Source organism: Sinohyriopsis cumingii, chromosome 18, assembly GCF_028554795.1.
Source record: "Sinohyriopsis cumingii isolate HCF-2022 chromosome 18, ASM2855479v2, whole genome shotgun sequence".
Lineage (NCBI taxonomy): Eukaryota > Metazoa > Mollusca > Bivalvia > Unionida > Unionidae > Sinohyriopsis > Sinohyriopsis cumingii.
Window position 1 is genome coordinate 11621432 of NC_142978.1, and position 16751 is coordinate 11638182.

A 16751-nucleotide genomic window follows, 5' to 3' on the forward strand; every position below is an offset into this window, starting at 1 on the left:
AAAAATGGTATGATGATGAAAATCCTGATTTACCCGATTACGGAAATACAATCAGAAAAGATCTTAGCAGAAAAAATAATCGCTAAATTCACCCAAGGAGGATCATATAATCATAAACGACATTGTACAAGATAAATTATAGGCGATGCTGAACTAGATTTTATAATTAATGATACAATGAATACAAATACGTTTATAAGTCGAGAAATAGCTTTTGTTCCAAATGGAACTAAATTAGGTACAATTGTGAGTGATGTTGATGGTGAATCACCACAATTTACTCACCTAGGATCTAAGGTGTTGGCTTATGCATCGATCAATTTTTACCGACGATAAACTGATTTTCTATGTCGTCAGTTCGAGTCACCACGGTGGCCTAGTGGTTAGAGCGTCCGCCTCCGATGCGGGAGGTCGTGGGTTCGATCCCCGGCCGAGTCATACCAAAGACTTACAAAAATGGAAATAACAGCTGCCTCGCTTGGCGCTCAGCATTAAGAGGTTAGTGTTAGGACTGGTCGGCCTGGTGTCAGGATAATGTGACTGGGTGGGGCATCATGCTACATGTCTGCGGCATGATGCCCCAGTGCTAGACATCACTATAAACTGCCACATTGCAGACATCGTAGCGATATGACTGAAAAATTGCTAAAGCTACGTTAAAAATCCAAATCACATCACAACACACACATCACGAGTCGTTTCGGATTCTTTTTATATTGATACAAATATTCAGGATTGTTGGAAAAATTAAATATCGGTAATTATGCGTCATGGGGTGAATGGAGAATGCAAAATAAAAGATACTCAATTATTCTGAATCTGCCGATGTTTCGATTATATATATTTATTACAAAAATAATCAAATATCAAAACTATCGTCTGCATATGTGTATGATCCTGTAGTTAGACATAAAACAGTTTATCTTAATGGACCAGGTGGTTCTGGTGAAACGACACGTGTAATCGAACTATTTCGGAGTTTTGATATTATTGTGTTAGCACCTACACACAGACTCGCTGGAGAAATGAGCGAGCGAGGAGTTAAATCTTGTACTTATTATAACTTGTTTAGGTGGAAAGGAGACACATGGACTTCTGGACGAATGGGTGAAAAATATTTTCCAATGATTATTATTTGGAATGAAATATGTACAGTGTCGTTGAAAACATTAAAAACCTTATTTGATTGGTTGTTATCGAAAAATACAGCTGTGATAATATGTGGAGGACATGGTAAGCCGCCGCCTTTTTTGGATTATCTCCGCCCGACTGGTTAAATAATTTTGTTGATTATTATGACGAAATAAATGTTTATCATAGAGCACTTGATCCAGAATTATTGTAATTTAAGAAATTTATCAGATTACAATCATATAAAATTCAGTGTGAAATAATGCGTAAAATAATTTCAGAAACTTTTATTAATGATTTGTGGAATTTGTGGAGACAAAATGATTTGATAGTTGCAAGTCGAAAGATAGTTCGTGATACATTTGAAAAACAATTATTTCAGTTGCACCAAGAGGAATTTCCAGAATTACCTGTACCATTGTGTTATACACCAGTTGATAAGTGACGGCAAAATATCGACGTTGATATACCAGGACGGACCGAGAAACAAAAAATCTTGTGTTAAATGATATTGTTTTAGTTGATGTCAATGTTGTTGATGATGCGTTAAAAATGAAAAAATCTCCATGTACGTTAGGATACGTGATGCCAATTCATTCTTCACAAGGATTGACTATTTCTGATACAGCTGTTTGGATTTTCGACGATGGTATCGAGTGATCAAACTTAGTTTATCTCGCTGTGTCTAGAGTTGGAAAATATCTCAGTCGCGTAGAGTTATCATAGACTTTACAGAAACAACTGTCGATGTTATTGACAATGATATAATAATAAGAAAAAAATAGCTGCCTATAAACAGTGTGACAAAAAATAAGCGCAACTTTGACATTGATGCTGAATTTATATTGAGACTGAAACAACAGCAAAATAATCATTGTACGAGCTGTAGCAGCAGAGGGGGCGAATCCGACATTTTGTCCAATCGTCATTTGGCTTAATTAATACTTTCTGCAACTCAACGATCTAGCGTCGTCAGCGCCCGGTAAAAAAAAAACGACGTCGTCGTTGGGGGATCGTCCAATCGTCATTTGGTTTAATTAATACCTTCTGCGCGCCGATCCCCAGCGTCGTCAGCGTCCGGTAAACACATCGACGACCGCGTCGATGTCATCGCCCCCTCTGCTGCTAAGTGGTTATTTACAACTAACCGAATATTTGGTCAAGTCCGATACGATATCGTGTCCGAGGATCATGTAAATGTATCGTTACAAATCCATGTGGGGTCGACTGAGCATGACTAAAAAAGTTTCGAAAAACATTAAAGTCCATGTCACCGCCGCACCATGTCTGCCAAATATTTCGTAGCGTGTGTGTATCAACGCCGTTGAATACAGCAAGAATATTACAGTTGTATCTGATTACTTTTGGAATCTGAGTGTATCGTTGAGTGACATATATCACGTCGGTGTTTTTATGCCTGCCTCTGGAAAATATCCTAGCTGGGTTTTTTTGATTGTCTAACATAACATCATCGTACACGACTAGATTGTTAACGTCGCCATCAATATCATCGATACCTGGTGCATCATTGATATCTGTAATAAACTCAATAACATTTTTTTTTAGCGATCGCTGATGCATTCTCGTTGAAATCTTTCAACACCTCGTAGCATCGTTGATCATCTACGCTAGGAGCAACCAAATGCAACTTGTCCCACTTCATCCATCTCATTATTAAATTGAGTAACAATTGCGTCTTGCCCGATCCAGATGGTCCGATGATAATCATCCGGATCGAGTTTGGTAACGCTGCAACATGCTTAACTGGTTCTCTTGTTTTAGTCGCCGAAAAATCAATTATATTCATATCTCTATACATAAATTATGGATCTATATTGTGTGAAGTGTAGAGTACGTACTGGCACAAATGATATGACAACCGCTACAACAAGAAATAACAGATCGGCCCTTACTGGTAAGTGTGCACAATGCGGTACAAAGAAATTTAGATTTATTTCTATTAAACCCGGGGGTGTTTTAAAAAAGCGAGGAGGTGACATCGCAGCCAGGTTATCAAAACTCCCCGGAACACCGTGGGCAAAGTATCCAGGAGAAAAGCACCTCCCAGGATATAGCTACTGTGGCCCCGGAACACGATTAGATATCAGACTCGATGATCAAAATCAGCCCAAATCCGGTGAGTATCCAATAAATGCTATCGATAAGGCGTGTCATGCTCATGATGTTGCTTACAAAAGTAGCGATCTGCAACAGCGCCATATCGCGGACGTAAAATTAATTCACGCGTTAAATGCTATTCCTGATAAATCCGTCAAAGAAAAATTGGCCTCATGGTTGGTAAAATCGGCTATGAAAGGTAAATTAATGATGGGCGCTGTTAATTAATAATAACATGGAATCCATCTATTATTCTCCGAGAGGATACTGGAAGGGGAAGGCCGCAATTGGTAAGCTTGCAAGCGCTGCAAAGGTAACAAAGGCCACTGCGGCTAATTGGTTATCCAAACAGGCTATATGGCAAATTTATCTACCACCACCTAAACAAATCAACTTCTCGCGCTTTGATGTCAGCGTACCTAATGAAGTTCATCAGGCTGATATACTATTTTTGCCGCATGACAACGGTTACAAATACGCGCTAACCGTAGTTGATGTTGCGAGTCGATACAAACAAGCGGAGCCGTTAAAAACAAAGTCGGCAACTGAAGTAGCCGCTGCGTTTGAAAGAATTTATCGAAGAGGTCCTCTGCGCTGGCCAAATCTACTACAAGTTGATCCCGGTAGTGAATTTCGCGGCGCTGTTTTATCAACGCTGAAACATCATAGCGTCGCGATACGACGAGGTCATACTGCGCTACATCGTGATCAGGCAATTGTTGAACGATTCAATCGGACTCTTGCTGAACGGTTATTTGGATATCAATACGCGAAGGAATTCATCTAAGAAAAACGATCTCGTGAATGGGTCAAAAGGTTGCCAGGCGTAATTGCAGCGTTAAATAACGAGATTACCAGAGCAATCAACATGAAGCCCAGCGACGCGATTAAATACGAGTATATCCCCGGAAAATCAAACATAAATAGCGTTTCCAAGCCGATTCTCGGCGATGTCACCGTGAGATATCTGTATGAACCAGGAGAACTTGAAGGCGGTAAAAAAAGAGCTACTGATCCTATTTGGAGTGTTACCACACATAACATATCAACGATAACACGATCAACTGGTAGACCACCGATCTATAGACTGGATTCAACTGCTCCTCAGCGCGGATTTACACGCGAGCAACTACAAGTGATGCCCGACGATACTCAATTACCCCCGCGTGGTCTTAACTAGCGCCGTTGCGTCTATTACACTCAAGACAAGTCAACCTCACATTGTTTTTGACATGACCGAGACTGTTATCGATCCTGTCCACGGTAAATTGGCGAGCGTCTTTATCCGAATAACGCCAGCGCATTACACAATTACAACTCGCGCAGTGATTATTCTGTTGTTGTCGTAACGCAATTATTAATTCGGCATCAATATCAAAACGCCGCTGTTTTTTTTTTTATCCTGTTGGCGGTAACCCGAGAGTTTTCTATCAATGACGCTTGCATCGATGACTCCGTCACTGGCTTCGTCACTGACTCCGTCAATAACAATTCTTCGAAGCTGATTTATCCTTCGTACTCGGGACACTGCAAGATAGACTAGATTTGACCATTCGATGCGATTATCAACTATCCAAACAATTGTGTCCGTGATGGTTAGTCCCTGCGAGGAATGTATTGTTGTTGCGTATCCTAGCGTCCACGGGGATTTATCAGCACGTAGCGCGTCCTCAACGACGCTGATATCAACGAGCACGATATCATTCAGCACGAGAATTTGTTTTTTTGTCCCTGACGCTGTCGGGCCCGGGATTTCAACTTCAATGTTCTGCCGCCGTGTATCCGCGGGTCTATAACACAGCGGCACTGGGCGCGTTGGAAACCTTTCCTTATGCAACGTAAACAACTTCCGCTGAAGTGTGTCTCTGACTATCTTTCTACTCGCTACAATCAAATCGTTTGGTCTCCATGTTTCCCAGAATTCATTTAACGGCGTTTCCGGAATCACCTCGCGGATTATTTCACACTGAATTCTATCCGGCTGTAATCTGATCAATTTTTTAACCTCGCGCAGTTGTTCATCAAGTGCTCGGTAATCAGTATCGGTTTCTTCATAATAGTCCACAAACCCGCTCAACCAATCATGTGGACCCTCGCCGACAAATGGTGGTGGTTGGCCATGGTCGCCACACATGATCACCGCTGTATTCGCGCGCAGCAACCACTCAAGAAACATTTGTAAAACATCTAACGAAACAGTACATATTTCATCCCAGATGATAACCTGAGGAATAAATTTTTCACCCATTCGATCAGGAGTCCACTCACCAACGCTGTATCGAAAAAAGCTGTGATAAGTAACGGCGTCAACATTTCGTTGTTTTATCTCTCGCGCTAGTCTATGGGTCGGTGTAAGCACGATCATACTTGCCCGCGTTCGAAATAATTCAATTGCCCGAGTCGTCTTTCCTGACCCGCCACAGCCGCTTAAATAAACTGTTTTGTGCCTACAAATTGGATCAGAACACGGTGGTGCATTAGACCATTCTGACAATTTATCACCGCTTAGGTAATTGTTTTCAACGGTGACATCTGCTGACGGGGAATAATCGCGTCGTATTTCATTTTTAATTCTCCATGTACCCCAACTCTCGTCCGGACTAGTAAACTCAGCTACGTTTCCCTTATACTTTACGTCAACATAAAACGAATCAACGGCTACTCTAACCGCGGTGTCGGGAAATCTATTTATAATTGAGAATAAATTGATAGCGGCGTAACCCAGCATAGACGCCCTCAAATGCGGGTATGCTGGGCTGTCTCCATCGCTGTAGGTAACAACTGTACCCAACTTTGTTCCATTGGACAAGAAAGCTGTTTTACAGTTCACGTATTTATTTTCCGCCACTGCGTCCTTGATTACGAAATCATATTCTGCGTCATCTATAATCAGCCGTGAGCAATATCGTTTGTAGTCGCAGTTTTTCCCACCTTGTGTGAACTTACCGATTATTCTTCTGCCGCGATCTTTTGCCTCTCTGTTTCGTTGGTTGAATATCTTTTTGGACCATTCGACGATATATTCCTCGTTGGCATCGATGTGTTTTCTGGACTCGTCAATTATGCTATCTAGACGCTCCCGTTCTGGTAACCAGACTTCAGTCTGCGCCCGATATGATATAATCGCGTCACTGACAATTAACGAAACTAGCATTTTACAATCAATCATATACCGTAGCAGCGCTATTGGAAGCCATCTCTTTTCAGCCATGTATCTACCGATCCAAATATAGCAACAGCGATGGAGTCCTGCCGCGAATTCAAATGATACTATGCGAGCGAATCCGGTTAAATCAAAATCAGGCAGTGGTCCATTAATAGCAACAAGAGTCATTTCATGTCTGGGGTGTCCAAATCGTTTGAAATACTCAGCGGCGGATCCATACCCGAGAAAACTCGCTGGATAACAGGCAACCATATCAACCGAGATCATAGCGTCGCGGTTGTATTCAGTGTTCCATAATCCACCGTGATAATACTCCAAACAACTGGATTGTACATCTGGTAGAAATTCCTTGCGCGTTGGTCTCCACGCATTTTTCTTTGCTGCAACATGAGCTACAACCGATGGAATCGTAAAACAATTTGTTAGCAGTTGTTCATCATGCTCCTCAAATTCCATGGCGGTTTTTTTCATCTTGTTGTGAAATGCTTCAGTACGATATAATTCACCGTTTGGTCTTACAAACTGATCAAAGGTATGCGCATCGTTTTCAGCGCTGCGAAGTAACTACATTGATACAGGGTCGTTTTTACACAAACAAGAAATAGCATCAAATAGTTTCCTCTCCGCGAGAAAACCGTCCTGTATAAATTCTTCGGGTATATACTTTACTGTTCTATCCCGTGGAAATACTGTGATCGCGGGTGTCCACGCGTGTTCGTTATGATCAATAATTTTGATTGGGGCCCCATTTGATTTATACTTCAATTCCTATAATACTTCACCGGTTATCGTTGTAACGGTTATTGGAAATCTCAACGACGTTTCTAATCTCGCTATGTCGCTGATGGTTGCTCCACGCTCTTTTACGGTTAGTTCACACTGGTTGATTTTGCTACGTCGTAAATCAGTGAATTTGTTTCCTCGACATGCATTTGTAAAATGCTCTATTATTCGTTCTGCTACACAATTTATCCCCGTTGACTGTTTCATCGGTTTCAGTTTTCCGATATCAGGTTTCTTATTTAACGGGTATATTCCATAAACAACTGCTGTTTCAGGATACGCTCGTTCATAGTATGGTCTGTCAATTCCGGTTAACAACCCCGGCTTGGAGTCGCGGCTAACAATGACTGTTTTCTTGTCGCTGAGAACTGGTTCAAATTTATCACGTATGATCCAATTACCTGATTCCACCCGGACAATAAATTTTACTCTGAAGAAATACTTTTTACCGTCAAGTTGTGATATTATCGTTGCTGCGCGTTTGTCGTTCATGGTAGCATCAACAACGCCATCAATTCGAAATGTTGACCAACTATGAGATGCACCATCACGCTTGAATTCATTGATACAATCGCGTATTTTATTTAACAGGGTTCTATCGTTTATTAACGCTTTTGGTACGTCCTTGAGGACTCTATCGAGATTAAACCTAATATTTTTCCAGGGCTTAATTGCTGCTAATCTCTCGAACTCATCCATATAATTAAAACAAGTATTTAAATAAAAGAATATAGTATAATGAATAAATGCAAATGGTTGATGATTGGGTCGACAACCCCGTGCAATAAATCATGTAGAGGTGAATTCTGCGGGTATCATTTACAAAGCGTTCGTAATGGTTCTCTTGGCCCCCTCCCGTGCTTGGTTTGCCACGTTGGTGTAAGAGGAAAATCGCAGTTGTGTATTAATTGTGGCGGAAAGCGATACAGGGAACTAAAACGCTATTATGACAAGCGAATTAAAAACGCCGTCATTGACCCCACCGCCGACTTCGTCATCAAAACCCCCCAAGACTACGTTGAAAGATTTATAATTAAACCAAATAATAAATTAGACAAATAGTATTATTATACAAATGGACCAAGAATTTCAGCCGCATCCCTTGCTCGTCAATTACGAGGCATCTCGCGACGGCGTTGTTAGAAATTGTAGACTGAAGAAGCCGGTTGGTACCGTAAATAATCAGGGGTATTTGCGATTTGGTGCCGGGAAAAAAAGCTATCTTGTTCACAGGGTGGTATATGAAGCGTTTAACGGATTGATCAACGACGGTCTCGTTATTGATCACATTGATGGATGCCCTCAAAATAACAGACTGTGTAATTTAAGAACTGTTACACCGAGTCAAAATTCCAAATTTGGAAAAACAGGGAAACACGCAAAAAAAGCAAAAAGCGTCAAATCGTTTGATACAATAACGCACGAAGAAAAAATATTTCAGTCGATGAATGAAGCCGGTAGGTACTTCGATATTTGTAGTAAATCAGTTCAAAATGTTGCAGAACGAGTATATCAAACAGCTTTATCAGGTAAAAATGGACACAGAATTCGATTTTCATATATAAATAAATCCTCCGATTATATCAGCGAGTGACAAGGTCACCGTGACGAAGTCGCCATGACAAATTGTCTGTTTAATACTTAACACACCTTCGGAATTGATACGCGGGTTTCATTTTTTTTTTATTTAAAAACAAGATGTTCTATAAGAATAATGAATATCGAAGACATCAATAATATATTAGCCGAGATTTCAAAATTAAAAAATCAAGGAATTGAATTATCTGATGGTCTCGACAGTGAAAAAATATTATCCGATTATGAGATTATTAACGAACAATCGAAACGGGGGCGTTTTACCCCGGCCCGCGAGTACTTTTTTATAAAACGATTACAACATACGATTAATGAAAACTTTTACCACAATGACGCAAATGCATTCATTGGACTATTTACTGCCGTTGAAATAATACGAAAAAAACTTGGACGTGTTTATGAACGACACCGGGAGATTTCTAGTAAGATCAAAAACATTAGAAGGATTATAGACGGAGCCTCCGATGACACACTGGGCGGGAAATTAGAAATTGCGGAGCAATTGCAATAATGGTAGGCGAATCACTTACTACTCGGCTAGCCAGAGAGCGGCTAGCAGCGCTTAAAAAGTTCATACCGTTACGAGACAGGGTCCGAGAACAACTTCAAACGCGGCAACAACTACAAACTGATTTTGCTGTTGGAAGCGAACAACTCTTTGCCCCGGTAACTAAAGCGACCAAAGATGTTACGGCGGCAACTGTGCCCGTCCTCGATGCGCTTGAAAAGATAGCGGCAGAGACAAAACAAACAAAAAGGTCTTTAGAAACACTCCCTGCAAAAATAGCGGCTGCTACAACACGGAGGCCACCACCACTCGCTATAACCGAACCACAAGAACCTTATGTTACAATGGCCGACGAGGAAGAACTAGGCGCCACCGCAAGAGAACCAGAAGAAGAAATACCGGAAGAAATACCAGAAGAAGAAATACCGGAAGAAAAAGAGAAAGAGGGGAATATACCCCGTAATGTGCTTAGAAAGTCCGCAATAGATCAAATCAGGGCCTTCAGCGATGAAGAATTAGTTGATTTTGCCGATAAAAATTTTACTAAGAAAATATGAGATAAGAAGCATATCAATAGCGGTTACGAGAAAAATATAAAGTCGTTAAAGGATTGGACAAGAATAGTGTATTTAGCGAGTAAACATGAAGATGGATTACCACATCGTGATGATCCCGATTACGACGCATTCCATAATAAAGTATAAAACAGAAGACCAAAAAAAGGAAAAGGATACTCTGTTGGTAAAGAATCCTACGGCGTTACCTGTCCTGGTAGTGTTCTCAGTGATATATCACGGCTGGAAGTACTAATTGGAGGAAAACGAGCCGGAAATAACTCTCCGGAAATAATCAATGAGACCGCTGATATTTGCAAGCGGTTATTTACAGGCGGTATTATGGACATTAATGCATATCGAACGCTCATAGACGAGTTAGTGGATGATTAATTGGAAAACTGGTGTTTTCAATAAGGATGATCATACACTACAACCATGATAAACCAGTACTCGTCTACGTGGTAAACTCGCGATTGCCTGTTTACCGCGCGTACTATGGAGATGGTCTCGGTAGCACCACTGCGGGGTTATTTACAAGAATGGCTCCAAAAGTAGCGCCGTTAGCCAAACAATTAGGAATGAAGGCTATTGATGTTATTCGTGATAAGGGTATTAGTGCTATTGGAAATGTTGCCGGAAAGGCGCTTTCAGCCGCGCGGGACAAACTAATGTCGTTGGTGAGGAGAAAAAAACAGAAACCACCGGTGATGCCATCAACGACAGTGATGCCTGCGAATGTCAGTAAAGTAATAAATAACGCCGTGGAAGAAAAATTAGAGTCTTTGGCGGCGACGACTCCGCCAATGGCGACTTCGCCATCCGCCGATGCGGCAACCAACGCGCTCATGAACGCGATAGCGGGAAGTGGTCTACGACGAAAAAATCGCAATTGAAAACATCAACATGATAAATAATAAAATGTTTGCGCGTACCGCTGATCCCGCGTTTGATATGGACGCCCCAGTGCGCAGGGACGATTCTGTCCGCGATTATCAATATTATTCTTATTATGCAGCGCAACCCGACCTACGATCGCGAATTGAACTTCAAGTCCAAGATACCAGTAAATATTTTTTGCCGTGTGAAGCGTTTATCGAAATTGAGGGAGAACTCGTGACAAATGCTGCCGATAATGCACCATACGCAGATGACGATCGTGTTCGAGTTGGTTTTGTCAACAACGGTATCATGGCGTTATTTGAGAGCGCCAGATATCTTATTGACGGGCGAGAAATTGAATCAATAGAACGCGAGGTTGATGTTGCAACGACGATAATTGGGTTAGCGAGATACTCGGATGATTATACAAGATCGGCGGGCCCATCTATGATGTTCGTAAAGGACACCACTAATAACGCTGATCATCTTCAGTACGTTAACGTGCTGGTGGAAAGAGATACCGCAGTTGATCCACAGGCTGAAGCAAATAACCCAGACCGCAGAGCAAGACCAGGCGCTAATTTCAATATTATAAAAAGTCTTAACTATAATCACAATATGGGATTCGCAACACGAGTAGGGATGTTGCAAAGACCACGCCGGCAGTTTTCATGCGCGATTCCACTCCATCACATATTTGGATTCGGCAGAAATGTTAGAAAAGTCATCTATGGGGCTAAGCATACAATTGCCCTGACGCGAAGGGGCGATGATAACAATGCAATATGGCATGCTGCTGGCGTCGCTGCCGGTAAAGTCATTTTAACTAAAATAGCATTGTGGATGCCGGTGTTGACTCCATCAGTTACCACGGAAGCACGATTGTTAGCATTTATGGAACAGGGAGGGAAATCGTTGTTGAGTTGGCTAGCGGTAACAACTGATGCTAAAGAGGATAACGTCGCCGATACGTTTACATGGCACCTGGCATCAAAACAGGGTGTTTCAGCCCCGCGTCATATATTCATAGCGCTACAGAATAGGGAACGATTGGGTAATCAAGAACGCAGCCATATGATATTTGATCAATTAGGGGTCAGGGATGTTTCGCTGAGAATAAACGGACAACAGGAACCATCCGAGGATATACAGCTTAATTACGGCGACAATCATGTCGCACGTGTGTACCATCGATTGCTGTCATATATGGGCCGTGATCAAAACGTCGACACTGGTTTGCAAATATCACAACTTGATTTTAAAAACCTGTATCCGATTTATTACTTTTCGTTGGAACATCTTGATTTAACGAGACAATCCGTCGTTGATATACACTTCCGAGCTCGTATAGCCCCGGGTGGTGTTAATTATAGAGTGGTTGCTGTCATTCTCAGCGATAAATCAATTCTGCTAGAAGGTGTTGGTGGACGAATGAGAATCGTTGATGCGCCAGTGGAAAACATGTAATTGAAAGCACAAAACGCGTTTACAATAAATGTCGTATAGTGTCGTCAATGTAGAGTTGACTGATGGTCAAGTCAAGAAATTACGATCAAAGTCGGCTAAACAATGCGGAACCACAATAACGCTGAAGCCGTCACAGATGGCAGGTGGTAATCATAAGATATCGTTGACGGCGCGTCAAATAAAACATTTCAATGATGCGATGAAGAATAAAAAGGGAGTTCAAATAGATTTTTCGGCCGCAGCGATTAAAAACATGGAAAAGACCGGTGGGATATTTCCGCTGTTAGCTGCGATTCCAGCGTTGATTGCCGCGGCCGCCCCAGCAGTGGGGGCCGTTGGTACCGCAGCGGGGATGGCATTAAAGAAGGCAACCGGGAAAGGCTACAAAAAAAAACGACCCGTAGCCGGAAAGGGTCTAAGACTACCGGGGACCCCGTATTCATGGTACTCGGGAAAGGGTCTAAGACTACCGGGAACCGTTTAATGACTCCTATGTCTCATTTTGATTTAATAGACGCCGCCGACGCGTTAGCGATAAAAAACTTCAGAGGTGTTTTTATGAGGGATCAATTACCGGCGGCACCAAGGAATATTGAAACCGGCATAATTAACCTCGATGGGTCCTCCGGAGCGGGAACTCATTGGGTTACATACGCGATTGATCCGCGTGCGATCGTCTATTTTGATTCATACGGGTTAGCCCCGCCGAACGAGTTCATGCGGTATATCCGGGCGTGTTCAGCCCGGGTTTTTTATTCCACTCTGCCAACACAGCGATTAAGCGACCCACCGATATGTGGCCGTGAGGTATTGAACGTACTCGCGGCGATTTCATCATCGCGGAAACCACCTCATGTGGTTGTAAACGAATACACTAGTGGGGTCGTAGAGGCCCGGCGGGTTAATTAAAAACACCGTTTTTTTTACAATAACGATGATTGATATTTGGGGACGACCTGTTTCGGCGCTGAAAAAGCCCACGGAAACGCCCGCCACCGATGACAAAAAAACTAATTGAGGATGAAATCGCTGATACGTTGAATTTAACCAGTGTTGACCCGGGCGAAATAGTTGTACTTCAAGACCGCCAGGGTAAATTGAAATCCAGTAATGTGTCGCTGGATGACGTTTTAATACGACAGCGTGATGCCGCCGAGGACACTATCGCGTTGTATACCGGCGACGGACGACTCAAACCGGGTGAACATATATCGACGGTGACGGATAGGGTAACATTAGTCCAGGACGGTTTTACAAGGTTAGATAGATCGGTGACCGAACTTGACGCGCAGGTGAAAAAATCTGTCGCCGAGGTGAAAAAATCTGTCACCGATATACAACTCACTACTGCTACTTTTTTTGGGACCCCGACGGTAACCGAACCGAATCTTGCAACAATAAAGAATACTATTTCGGAGTTTACGACGCTGTCGGGCCAATTTACCTCGTTACGAAAAAATTTTAACAGGATCAATGACAACTTTGATAAATTCCTTGGTAAAAAATATACCAAACCGGATGAGATTACAACTATAAATGAGGTCACTGAGTATGTACAGAGAATAGAAGCATACAAAAATGATATTGCAGAGAACAAATGGTATGTAGGCGCGCATGAACCGGAAATAGGAATAATCAGCGCTAATATTGCAACGATCACAAATAATGTAGACTCGCATGGACGGAAAATAGAATCAATCAAAACTGATGTTACAACGATCATGAGTAATATGGCCGCGAATACACAGAACATAATAATAATCAAAACTAATACTGAAGCGAACAAAAAGGGTGTAGACGCGCATACACAGGAAATAGGAACAATCAAAACTGATATTGAAGCGAACAAAAAAAATATAGACGCGTATTGGCGGGGAATAGGAATAATCAAAACTGATGTTGCAGCGAACAAAAAAGGTATAGACGTGCATACATATGAAATAGGAATAATCAAACTTGATGTTGCAGCGAACAAAAAAAGTATAACCGAGAATACACGGGAAATAGAAACAATCAAAACTAATGTTGCAGCGAACAAGAATAATATAGACGCGAATTTGCGGAGAATAGAAATAATCAGAACTGATGTTGAAGCGATTAAAGACGGACTACCGAGAGTAGCAGAGCAATTCGAAAAAATAAAAACCCCTCATGAAAACATCATCAACACAGTATACACAATTCGGCATGGATCATTCAATTGGACTCCTACACAGAATACAGTAAATATTACCGCAACTGTTAAGGGCATTTATCGATTGACACTGGTTTCAATGATGCAGTTTAATATATTATCGTCGACTTCATCCGGGTTTAACAATACAATATCAACAATTATAGACAAGAACGCAACTGAACAGTTTACAATTTATGCCGTTGATGGAAATTTAGCCGGGGCAAACATCACATGGTATGTGGAATTTGTAGCGAATCTAATTAATTAAAAACACTAGCTCTTTTAAAATAAAAATGACCACCAGGGTAATTGAATCAGAGGTATCACCGACGTCACATCAATATCGATTCGATACCGCAAAAGAATTCTCCGCGAACTTGAAAACGCTTTCCGAACAATACCGCGCAAAAAAAAAAAATACCGTCGTAAAATAACCACCATCGACGCGGTCGTGCACTCGGTGTCGGGTATAGTAGCTGGCGCCGGTGTTATTTTATCCACGGTGACCACGATAGCCCCGATCGCTGTTCCAATCGCTGTCTCCGCAATGACAACAGTTGCTGGAGTCGCCAACGCAATCACTAGGAAGATATCATCGTGTTTTCAGAAAAAACTCAACGAGTATACAGTAAACCATTAAATAGTATCCGACGCGTACTCGAAATTATCCGGGTTGATCTCGTTATCGATTGATAATTTGTTCGTATCCGATGTTGAATTCTCCACGATGGTCCAGTTGTATAGCTCCGTGATGTCACAAATTGAGGATTTTCAACTGGAAGCCGGAACCACTTCAATGGGCTCTGGTTATTAATATTAAACACAACAAATAATAATAATGTCGCTGAACCCCGAAGGGTTTCAGTTGCTTCAACGGATCGCGGAGAATACCACTCCGGTACAAACAAATATGATATCAATAACGTCAACGAAACCCGAATTCAGTGTGAACTTCCCATCGCCGGTTCCAGTGAAGGAAATAGCGCTGGCAAAATTGCGAATATATCACAGTTGGCCTAATATTCGAGCGAACGCATTTAACGGACAACAACCTAATAACTCGCTGGTTTTTGCACGGACAAATAAACCCAATGGGACCCCAGACTGGGAGGAGGTTACAATACCAACTGGGTCATACCAAATAGAACAAATCAATAAAGAATTTCAACGCAGGATAAAATCGATCACAGGAAAAGAATCAAAAATCGCTATTACGGTTCATGAACCGACGTTATCGTCGACGATTGAAATAAGCACACCGGGGTATATGGTTGATATTTATAACAGTTCAATAAGAACTATACTAGGATGGCCTAAGAATCCACCTCATGAAATCCCCGCGGACCTGCACACGAATGAGCAATCGTATCATGAGATTAATCCCAATTATCGAATTAATTTGTCTATTATAAAAGGCGCGTTATTACCCAGTAGGTTTATATTTCAAGACAGGAATAACATACAATGGATATTTTCGTATAAGGAAACTCCTAAATTGTCCGCCACCGCCACAGTTAGTTTAAGTGATATTGATAGGTATTTTATCGAGATTAATCATAATTACCGATTGCAACTAGAACAGCTACGGGAAACAAAAGAACGAAAACACGTTGAGGTGTTAAATCAACTTATATCAGACATGGAATATATCAATGAACGAATCGTTAAAACAATATCCGATAACAGCGATGATAATAAACAAAAATTCCTAACCGAGTATAATATCACAGAAGCCGATTTACCCGATTTTAGGTTTCCAGGATACAACGCGCCAGAACTAAGAAAGTCTCTTAATGATTTTCTCAGTCCATCAACTCATATCCTCAGACACGATAACGGAGATGATGGTAGGCATATTGCCCCGTACAACGTAAATATCGCATCGGTGATAGCAATCAATCTAGTGTGTGATGTTATCGAAGGGAGTTACCAGGTGGATACCAATCAATCAAATCAGGCTCAACAGGGGTATATCCTTTATTCATTTTCACCAACAGCCCCTCCGGGATTTTTAATCGTTGAGAGTCCAATTAATCCGGTCTATATGCGATGCCATGATCGGTTTTTAACGAGAATTAATTTTAAAATTACCGATCAGTCAAATAACCTAATTGATCTACAGGAGGAGGAGTTAGTGATCATTCTGTTTGTAAGATCATAAAGACCCTCATTGTAAATAACTCCTTAGCAGCAGAGGGGGCGATGACATCGACGCGGTCGTCGATGTGCTTACCGGACGCTGACGACGCTGGGGGATCGGCGCGCAGAAGGTGTTAATTAAACCAAATGACGATTGGACGATCCCCCAACGACGACGTCGTTTTTTTTTTACCGGGCGCTGACGACACCGGATCCGCTGAGTGCAGAAAG